The 16,047-nt window shown below is 37.0% G+C and overlaps 1 protein-coding gene across 1 annotated transcript in view; it reads right to left on the minus strand.

The window, feature by feature from the left end:
• Positions 1 to 16,047, minus strand: part of LOC147911341 (ral guanine nucleotide dissociation stimulator-like) — a 235,968-nt gene that overhangs the window by 188,645 nt on the left and 31,276 nt on the right. The window lies entirely within an intron of this gene.

Here is a 16,047-nt window from a genome sequence, read left to right on the forward strand (position 1 = left end):
CATTTACAAGTCCACTAGGCTCTCACACCCAAAGATAAGCCAAGCTTGCCTGGCTTATCCTGCCAGCCACCAAACACTGGAAAACAAAGGCATTGGTCTCGCTGAGTCTCTCTGGAGTGTACTGGACCACTTCATGTATTCCCCAGGTCACTGTGAGCCCCTTGCACTGCTTAACCCATGACCAAAGGTTTGCCTTGATGCATCAGTATGGAGCAAACAGTGGCTAAAGGCCAAGAAAGACTAATCAAATCCTGTGAATAAGGCAGGACAGGGCTTTCATTAGCTCATTGTTGCTTATTTGATCAATTCACTAATTGTTTACTAACTTATTGAATGAGAATAAATGTGTGTATGGCAATAAACAAGTGACTCACAATTTTACTGGTTGTCTCTTATTTGAACTGGCACTTTGCTGCAACCCAAGGGAAAAATCTAAATTAAAGAGCACTCTCACGTATAATAATTGTCATTTGGTTTAAATAGAACAGATGCATTCACAAAAGTTCACCAAGTATGTTTACTGCAGTACTTTTGCAATGCAAAGTGTCAATCAATCAGGACTGTTTACATAATTTTTATGTCCATATCATTGACATAAATAATCAATAAACAATCTATAGACTAGAAAGATAAGGTGATATTTACCTGAGCCAAGCTGAGGACTAGCCTGGAAGTGCAGTTTCCACTGGGGAAGAGGGTACTCTGTAGAAGCGTGATTTACAGCATGGTTATATACCGCTTTCAGAGCAAAGAACATACCTGATAGGAATACAATTTTGTTTTTCTCAAAGTCATAAGGAGAGGTTTTGCTGCAATTTAGCAGATACACAGCAGGTCAACTTGACCTTGGTTTTCTTGGAAGAAAAACTTATCTTCAAAGAGGTACTGGTATTGGTATCAGAGGAAGGGAACCATTCACCTCCATCTTTAAAGAGCACATCTTTTGCTTTGGGTAAATGAAGCAGATGTACAATGCATGTTTGGTGGGCCATAAGTTAGGCTGCTCTGGGAAGAAACAAGTTTTAGGCCAAATCAGGTTTGACACAGAATGGCTTCCCCATACACCTCAATATGTGAAAACTTCTAATTATTCTTATTATTTTCATCAACATAATGTAATAAATAATATGCAGTGAAATTTTTTAAATGAGACATGTTTTCATGTGTTCTTATAAAAAGACCTCCAAGATACATGTGTCATGCGAAAAAAGCCGCGTGTGCTTCAGTGAGTAGAGTAGAATCCCTCTTCTGCTAAAAACAAAAAATGTTTATAAGTAGACAAATTTTTATAGGGTCACTTCCCATCAAAAGGATCGAGTGAATTCAAGAGAATATCCTTCCTCTGTTCCAAACAGATAAAATGAAAGGAGTTAGGGGCTACTAAGCTATAGTTGGGCCCATCTAAGCTGATTGGCTTGCCTCGAGTCAGTCCATTTATGGTAATCAAGCTACTTGGGCTGCTGGAAGCCAGATTTTCCTTACTGAAGGACTTTTCACTTTGTAAAGGGCTCCAGTGGCAACATTTCTGAAGATTCTTCGTTCCAGGGTCATCCTAGTGCTATGGGTTCCCACCTGGCATATGTGTAATGCCATCTCTGTTATTGAGCAAGATTTTATTAATCAATAACCTGTGTTAAGGTAGCAAAACTAATTTCTGCTGCTCAATGTTTTATGTGCTGTTTCAATTCCCTCTTTTCTTTGTACATTCCTCAATCTTGAAGGAAATAGAGTGATGGCCACTCTAGTTACTTCCTGCTGCGTAGGGGGGAAGATCAAAGTTTCTGAGTCTTTTGTTCTTAAAAATAATCAAACCAAAGAGACACATTTTGTGGTGTCACATTTTGATCCCCTACATTTCTGCCATTGAAACTTCAAGAAGTTTCACAGTCCAGAAGCTGAGTTGGTAGATTGTTCCATCTCACTGAACACTGACCGGTCTCTTAGTCCTGGCAATAGGTCAGTCCAGTTAAATACATTTCAGGAGGTGGTGATGTAGGTAGGCTCCCAAAGTTAGGCCTATGGGCAAGAAATCAGGTATCTAAAAAGAGGCATTTCTATGAAAACAAAAGAAAAACAAAGGTTAATGGTTGAAGCCAGTTTCTGAACCCACAAGAGTCAACTCAATCAACTCTTGATCTTGATCTTTTGTTAGCAGTTGCATGAAGCCATCAGTTTCTCCATTAGAGTTCTGTAATTTCTTACCCAGTTTAGTTTTATGACCTGAAAGTTTATCAGAAAGATGTATTCTAGAGTAAGTGTCAAAGACCTTTCCAGGAATCTCTGAAACATTTGAAAAGCACCAGAGTAAAACAATAACAGTCAGTAAATGACAAAAGACTTAAATATGGCAATTGACAAAGAAATTTGATTATTTCTGACATATAATGTTTTATAACTAGGAGATATCAGAGTTTTAAGAATGTTATATAATCTATAAAACACATATGAATAACATTTACCCATGTAATATAACCTAAGAAGATTTGTTATTTACTAAATGGAAAAAGGAAGCATTTTGACACTACAGCCCTCATCCAGAACCTCTCCATTCCTTGGCTGAATAGCAGACATAACAGAGAGGTGGGGAATGTCTCTGTAAGGCATACACTCACCTGTCTCAGTGGAAATCTCATGCTCAGGGCAGAGAGTGCAGTCAGAACAACAGACAGCCTTTCTCTCTTAGGGCTCTCCCTAAATCCAGGACCCCAACTCTCACTGCATACAGAGTGCAGAGTCTGGAGAAAATCAGATATCTGTTGGTAAAGGCTGTGATATTTACTTAATTTTCCAATAACTACAGTGTTTTAGAGTATTGGGCCTTTAACAAATTTGATTTTTTTGATTTTTAAATACCTAAATCCAATTCATTGATTGGATGCCATGTTTATTGTATGGTATAAAATATACAAATATACAAATAGAAACACATAGTTGAATAAATGTGTTCTATTTCCATCCACTGGATAAATGGTAATTGAGAAAACTCATTAAGCTGGAAGTCAGTTGTTAAATGCCCATATGTGGCCCTTTATGAAGCTCTGAGGGGGCACAAAACCCCCCAAACAAGATTTTGCTTATTTATGTATAGTGTAAAGCATTATGATTGAGTCCAACCCACCTCAGGAATTCCCGCAGCCCAGTCTATCACCTCCTCAGATAAAGACAATTCTTGACCACATGGAGCATGTGGGGGAATACTCTCCTACTTTCACTGTAAGTCCAAGACCTTCTGGAAAATTCCAAAAGTTGAGCATGGTATACTCTGCATCTGATTTTCTTTCTTCAGCCAAATTCACTGAGTCACCAGTGGCATTGTTAAATTCTATGTTCCTCAGAAAGGGGTGTAGAGATGGGGAAAAGAGATGAATCGTCTTGTGATGAAGTGTATCCTGGTGTCAAAGATGGAAAACTTGAATGGGGGAAAACCCTTCATTGTCTATAATTCCAGATCATAATGTGAATTTCTTATAAGCATCCAATGAAGCAAAACAAATGAAAATATATGGAGAACTAAAATATTATAATGTTTCTAAAGTATCAGTTAGTTTCAAGAGAAGATGCCTGAAGATAAGCAGACCAAGACAATTAGTGGGTGTGGAAATCAGGCTAATCTCAACTGCACAGACAAATCTATCCACACCCATTCACTATCTGAATTTTCCCAGGGCATCAATCTGCAAAATGACCTTAGAAATACATAAAGTGGTTTCAGAATTAAATGATATCTTTTATGTAAATTATTTACTATACTTTTCCATATAGCACTTAAAGGACTAGTTCTCTTCCTGTTGTCATTGAGGAGTTTCATGAGAAAAGGCTGCATATGCCCTATTGAAAACATTAGGCAGGCAGGATGTTGGGATCCTTTGTAACACAAAGCATTGATATTGACTCAAAGAGCACTTTCTCCTTGAAGCTAGCACATTCTTCTTGATGACCATTACTACCCAGGACTAGATTTGCCTTCTGGAGAAGGAAACAAGTACAGAACCTCCTGTGCTTTTGGAGAAAGACTCCTAACTACTTGGTTTGAGCACTATGGAATCCCATCAGGAAGTCACATTTATGACAGGACATGCTATTAAACGGAAGAGACATTACCTGCCAGGGAGAAATCACCAGCCCTTCCACACTTCCTGTTGGTTGCATTTCTACTTGTAGGAGAGGCATCTCATGAAGGGTCCAGGCCACAGCATACACAGCATCGTACACGTTGTAACTCCCTTCTGTCATGGCCACATCTAAACGATGCCAAGGCAACCTCCCCAAGGAGGCATTAGTTGGACAATTCTCCAATGTTTTACAGTCAGACTCAGAAAACTTGCAATCAAAAGAGATGGCCCAAAACTTATTAAGGTAAATGCCTTCTGGATATTTGGAAGGGTTAACTGTCTGGATAAAAGTTTCAAAACCAGTGATCTCACCATGGTGGTGTGAAAAAATGAGAGTCCCATGCAATGAGTCAAGTATGAATGCTCTTGGACTGGTGGTAAAATCTCACTGTGATGTTGTGACCCAGGCTTTCCATATCTCTAAAAACATCTATTTAGAAAAGCTCAAGCTTATTAGAGAGTCAGCATCACAATAAACGATAACCACTTTCACTGATGATTCCTTGATCTGCAAATGATATTGAAAGTTCCTTGAGGTATATGAACTTCCAGTGACAGGGATCATTTGCACAAAGGCTGCACAGATTCCATTCTTGTCCATCTCTCCTCTCAAGTCTGAGAGAAATTGAACACCTTTCTTGTCTTCTGAGATGACCAGCCCTACCAGGTCCCACTGAAATGAAGCAGCAAAGAGACCATGCCAAGGGCCAGAGATGTGTCCCTGGGGGCCATCCGATAGAAACATAGAAACTGGTCATCATCATTCAAGATGGGATCAAAGGGACCATAGCTAAGCTCAAGGGAAAAGACAGTTGGAAGCCACATGAAGAAGAGGATTGGCAAAAAGCACACTCAGTCTTAAACAATATTCAGCAACACCTGGAAGTGGTAGAAGGGGAAATTTACTCATTTCACTATCCAGTCATCTACCACTCCCTGAAGCTTTCTATAAAATAACTGATCAGACTCAGAGTTCCAGGAAATTCCCTTGTCTCCTTCTCCTTCATCCTCCTCTCTACTTCAAACAAAGGAAACGTGCACACCCCACCAAGACTCTGTACACTTACCCTTTGAGATCACATCCTTTGAGAGATGCATAAACCCAGTCTTTTCCTTTCATTCTTTTTAGGCACCTGAGAATGGCACCAAATGACACACGGTTTTGTCTCTCCCCATCCTGCCCATCCTTACCTGTGGAAATTTGTAGAGTGTCAGCAGTGTTCCAATCTGGGCAGAAATTGCCCCTGTTGTTCCTGGAAGCACTGCTACAGACTTGCTCTCTCTCCTACAGTGGTAATTAGGAATGTCCTTGCCCAGCCCTGAGAGCCAAATCGGGGAACTCTCCAGTGCCTTCTGTTCACTGGGCAGGGCATTATAGACATCAAATCCCAGAGACATGTTGAGTAAAATATGGCGCTTCTTGTTGATCTCCTCAATGGCAAAAACCAAAGCAAGAACATACTGGTAGTTCTTGTACTGAAACCCGCATGGAGGGATAGAGATCCTTAGGGAAAAGTCTCAAACCATTATTCTTCAAAGTGAACGCAATGACTTAATTAAGGGAGAATGCCCAGTCAACTCATTTTGTTTATGGCAACTCAAGAAGCCTCTATCTTGACTCTTCTGAAGCCTTATAATTTATAGCTAAAGCAAATAACATAACTTAGGCTCTGGAATGTCCTTGCTGAATTCCACACACATGGACAAAAGTGTTAATTTTATGACGGCAAGTGCAATGAGTAGAAAAGCAGATCACATTCAGAGAGCGTTTTGTAAATGATTCTTTGGTTCAGGACCAAAATGCTTGTTCATATGAGCACATCATTAAATTCTTCATAGAAGAGCAACAAGATTAACATGAGATTTGAGATAGCCCTGGGCAGGAAAGGTAATTCCAACTCAAGGGTATGGGACAAGCAGAGAAGCATGACATATGTGGGTTGAGAATGGTGCAGCAGAAGGCTGGCAATCAAATTGCCTAAACTTCTGACCCCTCAGACTTCTGTGTCTGCCACCATCAAAACTCAGGAAACGAAGGTGAAACTTCAGAGATCCGAAGAGGGAAGAATCATCACAATCCAGGAACATTTGGAAGAAGTATAAAGGACTGAAAACTGGAAACACAGGAACGTAAGAGACACAGCATTGTAAAGTTTAAAAAATTATTATCCACTTCTTATTTTAAAAATATAAAAATAATGTTAATATTAATAATTAACATCTTTAGAAGTACCTATTCCAAATAGCCTCTATTGTCTTCATCTTCTCTACAGACTTGTGCACAGAAAATCTCCGAGGCCAGAGAAAATTCTTTGCATTTATATTGCCTGGGATCTGTAATTCCATCAAGAATAAAACAGAGTAGTCCCTTGTACTTATTCCAAATGTTCTATACGTTGAGACTTGATTAACAGCCTAGCTCATGCTCACTGCTTGTTAATGCTCCCTGTGTGCTTGAGAAGAATAGACATTCTTCAGTTTTGGGGTATAGGGATCTATGTGTGTACAATAGATCAGACATGCTAATATAGTTTTCAAATATTCTATTATTAGATATATGTTATTATTTGTCTGAGAAAGAATTGAAATTCTTGACTATAATGGTAATTTTTTTATTTTTTCCTCCTCCTCCTCCTCCTTCTGCACTTCCTCCTCTGTCTTTTTCTTCTTCTTCCTCTCCTCCTCTTCCTATCCCTCCTCTTCTTACTCCTTCCTTTTCTATTTGAGGCTATATTATCTTAACATGATAGAATGTATAAGATCACAGGTACTATAGCTTTGTGATGAGTTGAACTTTTATATCACTGTGAATTGACTACTTGATTCCTAATGATGCATCTTATCTTTACCTATTTTATCTGATATCGTTATAGCTACCCTGGATTGACTTTGAATGGTATTTGTGTAGTGTATCTTTATATGTTCTCCCACATCTTGACTTCCTAATTGTTCATATGTTCTTTGGTTTTCACACGTCTTGTAAAGAGGATTAGATAAATTTGTTACTTTCCCATCCAATTTGACAATTATTTGTATTTAACTAGAAATTTTATTTCATTTACAGTTTTTGTGATTTTTATATACTTCTTTTGCTCCCACTATCTGTAATTTTATTTTTATTTGTCCATATTTTTTTTACTTTATTTCTCTTTAAAATGTATTTATTTATACTTGCTCTCCATATTTCATTGTATCTTATTTATTAGAGTGAGAGTTGCATTCTCTATTTCTATTTATCACCAGTCCACCCTGTCTGAAGTGGACATAATTACTGATTCCCTGAGAAATTCATGGACCCTTTAACTCTCAGATGTCCCCTTATGACTTACTTGTTTTTGCTGTACAGTATTTTATTTCTGCTTTTTCTTTAATCTCATTATCCCCCCCATATATAACTTATCTTACACATTTTCTAGTTCCTTGTCTTTCTGTGGTGTATCCTGTGTTTCCTTCAGAATTCAAACATAGTTCTTTATTCTCCCTTCTTCTCTATCACTCCTCTATGGAATTTTAAATCTCAACGGTTATGTATTATTCATCTCTAAAAATTTTATAAGGTTCTTTGCCAAATATGTAGGATCATTTTTTAGAGTCTCCTGTTTGATTTTTGTTTTGTGATTCCATTTTTTGTAAACAGTTTATACATATTTATTTTATATTTTGAAGTTGGTAAATCTGATAGTTGAAGTTATAGGGTTCTAAATCTATTGTTTTATTTTAAGTTTTATTTGTCATATTTTGATGACTATTAATCAACAATATCATGTGTTTCCTTATGTGTTTGATGATCTTTGATTATGAGCTCCTTTTCGTATGATTTTAATATGTGGAGAACATAAGATATTAGCGTAGGATTCTTTCCTTCAGAGAAGAATGTCTCTGACTTATGTTCCCAGTCATTTTGGGTGACGCCAAGCTGAGTGACTTTATTTTATTTTCTGTGACTCAGAACTAATCTGGGATCCCAGATTATTCTCTTAAGGTGCTGGTGACTCAAATATAAGTCCTTTCATTACAGGAAGGTACTGGCCTTTGATCACTGGGTACATCCAAATTTTTTAAGTGCTTGTAATTTCTTCTTTTGTCCTTTGAGGTTTCTCTTACTTCAAGAAAACACAAGAATGCAATTAAAATCATATTTTATGAATTATCTTGTTGTTCTTGGAAGGAAACCCCTGTATGGTATCTAGTTCTCCGTAATCCAGGAATTCATTCTTTTGGATACCCCTTTGCATTTATTTCTTTTAATATAAATTCTTTCTTTTAGTTGAAAAGAAAATAAATTTTCAAATTAAATGGATGAGCTTGTGGCGTAGAAATAATTTACAGGCTAGTTCACAAAATAAGGTTAGGATACAGAAAATTTTACAGCCTGTAATATTTCTATGGTTTTTGTATATTTAACTGAAACTAGGAATGTGCATTTAGAACATATGTAATCAAATACTAGGAGAAGAATCATTGAGAGGCACACTCCAGGGAACATTCAGTTTCTGTGAGGTGCACACATACATCACATACACTGACGGTCATGTGACAAGCCATGATGTGGCCTAATTTAGTTCAACTTAGTTCAGGTGTGATATGAACAATTAAATTTTAAGGAGGGAGAGTGTGCAGCATTTGTAAATGCCCCATATATATCCAATATAGGAGCATAGCATGAAATGCTGAGAATGAGGAAGAAGAATCATGTAGGTGTTATGAAAACGAATTGACACCCCTAAATAGCAGAGAATGACATCCACACTATACTTTTTGCAGATGGTGTGTCCTTCTTGAAAATACAGCACCCAATTTCTGAGTAAAAATGAAGAATGTATTGTGTCAGTTGGGTCCTCTAACTGCTGAGATGGAGTCAGGAGTACAAGAAGTTTATTGTGACATAACACCTGTGAAAAATAAAAGGATTGGGTAGGGTGAGACTTCACTCCAGGATACAGATTTTACAGCCTGTGAAATGAAAAAAAGAGGGAGGATTCCACTGACAAGGTGGAGATGCTAATCAGAGGGCCCCACCCCAAGCCTACTGATTCTGAATGTCTGGAGTGGGGTCCAGCAATCATTTTGTGTTTTAAAAGCCCTCCAGATGATTCTGATACATAATAAAGTTTGAGGACCACTGGTTTAGGGAAAAAAAAGCACCATACCAATGAAACAAACATGGAAAAGATGTAAAACTTGTCCAAATACTTTGTGTTAATGTGGTTTTAAAAAGTGCAAAATACAAACTACTTTAACGGAGGCACACAAAATTTAATAGCATCTGGAACAAAGAGTTCAAATTTTTTAATGACAATTATGAATTCTTTTGGTTAATGTAAATTATTTTATTGAGGTCATATTGGCTTACAACATTGTGAATATTTCAGGTGCATATTATTATATTTCAGTTTCTGTATAGACTGCATTTTGTTCATCACCAATAGACTAGTTTTTATCTGTCAGCATACAGATGTGCCTCTTTAATGCTTTCACCATCGCCCCGCCCTTTCTCCTCTGGTAACCATGAAACTGTTCCCCTTACCTATGTGTTTGTTGATCAAGTTCATGGAAAAACCTGGAAATGTCACAGATATGTGGAGACTAAACAGCATGCTTCTGAACAACTATTGGATCAATGAAGAAATCAAAAGAGAAATCAAAAAAAACCTGGAAACAAATGAAAATGAAAACACAACATACCAAAACTTATAGGATGCAGCAAAAGCAGTACTAAGAAGGAGTTTATAGCAAAACAGGCCTACCTTAAGAAACAAGAAAAATCTCAAATAAACAACCTTACACTATACCTAAAAGAACTAGGAAAAGGAGAACAGAGTCCAAAGTCAGTAGAAGGAAGGAAATAATAAAAATCAGAGCAGAAATAAATGAAATACACACTAAAAGAACAATAGAAAGAATCAATGAAACTAAGAATTGGTTCTCTGAGAAGATAAGCAAAATTGACAAACCCTTAGCCAGACTCACTAAGAACAAAAGAGAGAAGGCTCAAATCAATACAATCAGAAATGAAAGAGGAGAAATTACAACAGAAACCACAGGAATACAAAGAATTATAAGAGAATACTATGAGAAGCTATATGTCAATGAATTGGATAACCTAGAAGAAATGGGTAAATTCCTAGATGATACAACCTCCCAAAAGTAAATCAAGAAGAAATAGAGAATTGGAATAGACCAATCACAAGTAAAGAGATTGAAACAGTCATCAAAAATATCTTAAAAAACAAAAGTCCAGGACCAGATGGCTTCTCTGGTGAATTCTACCAAACATTCAAAAGGGATTTCATGCCTATCCTTGTCAAACTCTTTCAAAAAATTGAAGAGTTGGGGATGCTTTCTAACTCATTTTATGAGGCTGACATTACCCAAAGAGCTCAATTTATACCTAGATAAACTGGATTTGGGGAGAAAGGAAAGAAGTAAGAGACTATTATATTTTTCATCTAACATAGAGGAGTCGAGGTCAGACTTCAGATTCTGAGTTCCTCTTATTTTTTAAATTAAACATATTCTAAAATAGAATTCAAAACAGATATATATACATCCAACCTGGTGAAGAACAGTTTAATAAGGAAAATTATTTTAAATAGAATGAAACTAAGAAAAATGAAAAAAAGCCAAGTACAAAGTTAAAAATAGAACCACAGGATAAAGATACATATATGTTATCCTGTATTTAAGTTACTGAAATCAGTTTTTCAATATTGAATGTTACTCTATGTCATTCCAGGAAGACATTGGAAATTAACATTGAACAAAGATACTGAAATAAAGGGGATTTTCAATGATATTCCATAGAAATGCTCACAAAAGTAAAACCACAATTAATATGAAACTATTATACAGGAATGTATATGCTGACACACACATATCTGTAGGCAATAAGTATTAAGGAATAGGAAGGCGATTAGAGATTCAACAGCATATACTCAATAACAGTATCATATACACAAAAAAAAGATTTTAGAAATATGAAGTAAACTGAAACTATAATCACAGCATGAGAATCCAACATAACTCTCTTAGTCTTTGTCCAAAAAGTCAATAGAAGAATCATGTATATTTTAATCTTGATTTATTATTAAATATTTTTGGCTCTTGCACACACACACACACGTGTCTACATGTAAATCTCAAATTTTCTACTCTAAAAGCAGTGAAAGTATATTATTATAAAATTAGGTCCTATCCTCATCCACCAAGCAAGTTCTACATCATAATCAATTCCTGAAGCCATCAGAAGAGATTCTGACTCAGTAGCTCATCAGATGAATAGCTAGATTTGAAACCCAGTTCATTAAACAACATGCACACAAAAATGCTCATTAACTGCCAACATATCATAAACAAATCACACAATTTATAAACCACTAATCACTCTCATGAATAACACTTTGGTCAAAGAAGAAATCAAACCAATGATTATAAAGGAGCAGCAAGGAGACCAGGAGAGACAGGAGAGAGAAAGGAAGAAGAGAAGAAAAATGTCTGTTCTGAGAGAAAACATCTGAGCCTTAAATTTTTTGAGTAGTAAACAAAAATGAAGAAAAAAAGCATACGAATTAAGCTCTCAACCCAAAACCAGAGGAAAAGAGAAAGAAAATAAATATAAAATAATTTAGAAGAAGAGATTGAGGCAGAGATAAGAGTATAAACAAACATAAAGGAACTTCAGAAGAAAATTATTCAGTCGATCTGAGTCTTTGGAGAGATCAATAAAACAGACGTCATTCAGACAAGGGTGACAGAGAAAAATAATTTGAGGAAGACAAACATCAACGACATTAGGTGAGAAAATGGGATCAAGAGGAAAGTCACAGAGGAAATTTTATAACCATCATGAGAATATTGTGCATCTCCACATGGAGATATCTTTTGGGATCTCAGTGAAAGTGTTGCTTTCTTAATGAAAATGTAATTACCCAAACTCGCTCAAAGATGAAATGGAGAGAAAATTCTACAAATGCTGCTATATGGTTTCAAGAGTTTCTAAGAAATGAAATTCCTAATATACCGCAGGGCTGGGTGCCTTTACAGATTAGTTGTTTCTAAAACTTAAGGAAAGATGTTTACTCTACTAGAAACTCTTGCAGAATATAGAATAAGAAGAAACATCTCCATTATTTATAAGTTAACATGAGCCTGTTACCAGCACCAAAAGGAAATTATGAGCAAGGAATAATCATCAATAGACTATTAGAAAATTAGATAATCTTTTAATATCCTCATATTTAATGTCTGCACATTTCTGCCAGGAGAAAAACAATATGCTCATTGAAGTATATAAAGCGTTTGATGAAATTCAGCATCCATTTCTGATGGGACATATTGTTTTTGGAGGACACTTCCTTAACATGTTTTTTTTAAATAACTAAAACTGAAGAAAACACCCTCTCATGTCAAAATCTAGACCTTGCTTAAAACAAAGACGAGTCACAACTGCAAGTGGAAGAGGGGCAGGCACAGAGGACCACCCTCCACCTGGGCGCTGCTCTGCACAGCCTGGGATTCTCCCGCCAGCAGATACGAAGGTACCAACACTATGAGCCATGGATGCCTATATAGTGTGTCGTCTCCCTTGAGAGTTGTGGGATAAAGATGCTTTAAAGTGCATGCCCATTAAAACCGGGAAAATACAATAATTTCCGTTAGAACCAGGATTATTGAGCATCTTTTTTTTTTTTTCCGAGGAAGATCAGCCCTGAGCTAACATCCATGCTAATCCTCCTCTTTTTGCTGAGGAAGACCGGCTCTGAGCTAACATCTATGGCAAATCTTCCTCCTTTTTTTTTCCTCAAAGCCCCAGTAGACAGTTGTATGCCATAGTCGCACATCCTTCTAGTTGCTGTATGTGGGATGCCGCCTCAGCATGGCCCGAGAAGCAGTGAGTCAGTGCGTGCCCGGGATCGGAACCCCGGCCGCCAGTGGATCCAAACCCCGGCCGCCAGTAGTGGAGCACGCGCACTTAACCGCTAAGCCACGGGGCTGGCCCCTTGAGCATCTTAATTGAATTCCTAACTTATTAGATAATGCAATAAAATAACTGGCAGAAAGGTCTTATAACCAAGGGAGAAGTACAGTCCTCAACCAAGTACTAAATAAATATGCAACTGTCAGCAGCTTTTCAATATAACATTAATAACACAAAAGCATTTGCATAACCTATTTATAATACAGCAATAGACAAGAAAAATTGTAATGGCAGTTGTGGACAAAATTATAAATCTCTACTAAGAAATGTAAAAGCATTTAAACAATATTGTGTGATGTCAACATTCTTGAAAAAGTGCTATCAGAATAATACAATTCAAATTAAAATTTGGAAGGAAATTTTTTTGAGGTAATGGCAAAATTACTGTAGACATTTTCTGAAAGCATGGGAAGTTCAGGAAACTAGTGAAAATAGTTCAGAATATTAAGAGGAGAATGTGTTTTTCCAGAAACAATCATTACAATTATTAACTTAACTTCATATCTTAAAGCACAGTGGTAAGAGCACTGGAAGATATAGATATATCAACAGGACAGACCAGGTGATAGAGAGATGACTCTGTGTAAATATAAATATTTCATGCATCACATAGCTGTATTGAAAATCAGTAGAGATAATGAATTATTCAATTAATGGTGAATATAAACCATTGTGGAATATAAAACTGAGTTAATCTACTTCACATCTGAGGTAAATAAATTGCACAGTCTAACAAATTTATAGAGAAAAATAAAGTGCTAGAATTAACAGATATCTATATAAAATTGTAGATTGCGAAGGCATGGCAAAAGGAAGGAAAAACAAGTCAAAAGATGATTAGAGTTTACTCTACATGAAAGTTCATGTTCTTTTCTATTTTAAACACGCCATACAGAAAAATATTTAAAACAAGCAGCAACATGGTAACACATTTTCAGAATAGTTAACAACCAAATCATTTTGTCCTCAATATGTAAAATGTTCTTTAAAAATGAAAAGGCCTACAGTTGAATAGAAAATGGCAAAAGCCATAGAAGGTAACTCATCAAAGAATATATTCTTATTGAGCAACAAACACATAAAAATGAGCGATCCAACATTAACAAGGGAAATACAAATATAATCAATGAGATACTATTTTCACACATCAAATTGGCCAAGTATTAAAAGAAAACCATGAAGGAAATACATATTTCCCTTCACGCTTATGGAAATATCAAGTAGTACATATGTGGAAAGTTCTTTGGCAATATATCTAAAAGGCCTTTAAAATATACCTAATGTTGCACTTAGTCATTTTACTCCTAAGAATTGAAGCAGAGTAGAGTGAGAATATGTGTCTATGAGTTTGCCCATTATGTTCCTACGTATAGTAACAAATATTAGAAACCAAATAAAAACTCCCAAATTTCTGTTAGATTAATATTATGCTAGCCTCGAGGATATGACAAATAATTTATAGGCAAAATAATTATCTTTGGTTAAGGGCCGTAGGATCATTACTTAAGCACAGTCATTAGTCAAGGATAAGTAGATATTTACTCATATAGAAACATATTTATGATATTTTATGTAAAAATAGGTTAAAGAGGAACGGTGACAGATAACTCCAATTTTGTAATGTGTTCATATTTACAAGCAGAACAATAAAATGTATGATGAGGACCACATTATGATTTTCTTGGGCCTGAGACACTTTTGCCTTTGTGAGGTTCTTTCTCTCTCAAAAATACTAAAACATATCTTATGACTGTGTTGTTATAAAGACAAATATCTTAATCTTGTATATTAAAAGACTTTTCTTTGTCCTTAAAGTTATTTTTTTCTTCTGATTTTAGATGAAATTAAAACATTCTCCTGGGCCCCTAAAGCCTTGTGGGCACTGGTTCCCCTGTGCCTAGTGGAAAAGTCCGCTTGGACATGAAAACCTCCTGTAACTGCAAGTATGTTCTTTTAACATAGACAGAGTCTCCAGTGCACATGTCTGGAGAGAGCCGACCTGCCCGGGGACAAGGTCCTCTGAGCTGGGGTGAGTGGAGAGCAGAGGACAAGAAGAGCACCATTTAGCCTCTCGTCCTGCAGCGAGAAACACTCTCCATCCACCATCCGGGTGCCTGAAGCTGTGGGGACATGTGAGTTGAACTTGCCTTCTGCCCCCAGGAGATCAGGTCAGAGCTTCCCTGACTCAACAGCCCCAGATCCTGCAGTCCTGACACTGGCTAAGAAACAACAATCAGCAGTGTCCCTGAGAATGACCGTGTGGACCTTAAACACATTGATAACAAGACAGCAAGTACATAATGGGAAATTATAGAATTAAAAAAAAAATAGGTAAATGTAGGAAGCATTAAAGAATAAAAAGAAAAGCGGAGAAACATTTAGAGATAAAAAAGAATACAAGATAGGGGCAGACACCTTCTGGAGCAGAGAAGCAGCCCCAATTCCTAAACCTGCCATGACATTCCCAAATGTGTGCAGCTACTGCAGGCAAAAGCGGAGCCTCCAGCCTCTCCTGGGGACGTCAGCAGTCACTGTCTTCAGAGAAATCCCCTCTCCTCACACGAGCACAGGCCCTCTGCTGGAATCCCCTGAAACTCTGCCTCCTCAATCGATTCATTAGACCTTAGGATGCAGAACTGACATTGGCAAGATCCAAAAACGGAGGTCGTGCAAGTGCCCGAGGGAGTCAGAATCAGATTGTGGGGGTTACATCTCACAGATTATTGATCTGTTGCTCTCAGCCTGGCTTGCAGCCCTGGGAGGCATGGGACACCCCACTGTGAAATAACAATATGAAGAGGTTTCAAAGAGTAACCGGATGTCCACAGGAAGAAGTCTGTCCATGCAGGTGGGGCAGAGATAGCAGGGGCCTCCCTGTAGTGACATTAGGAATTATATGCATGACCAAAGAGACATTAGCAGACCCTTGACTTTGTGGAAGGGACACTTTTCTGTAGC

Source organism: Ceratotherium simum, unplaced genomic scaffold (genome assembly GCF_057802395.1).
Source record: "Ceratotherium simum simum isolate JZ-2026a unplaced genomic scaffold, ASM5780239v1 HiC_scaffold_43, whole genome shotgun sequence".
NCBI classification, from domain to species: Eukaryota; Metazoa; Chordata; class Mammalia; order Perissodactyla; family Rhinocerotidae; genus Ceratotherium; species Ceratotherium simum.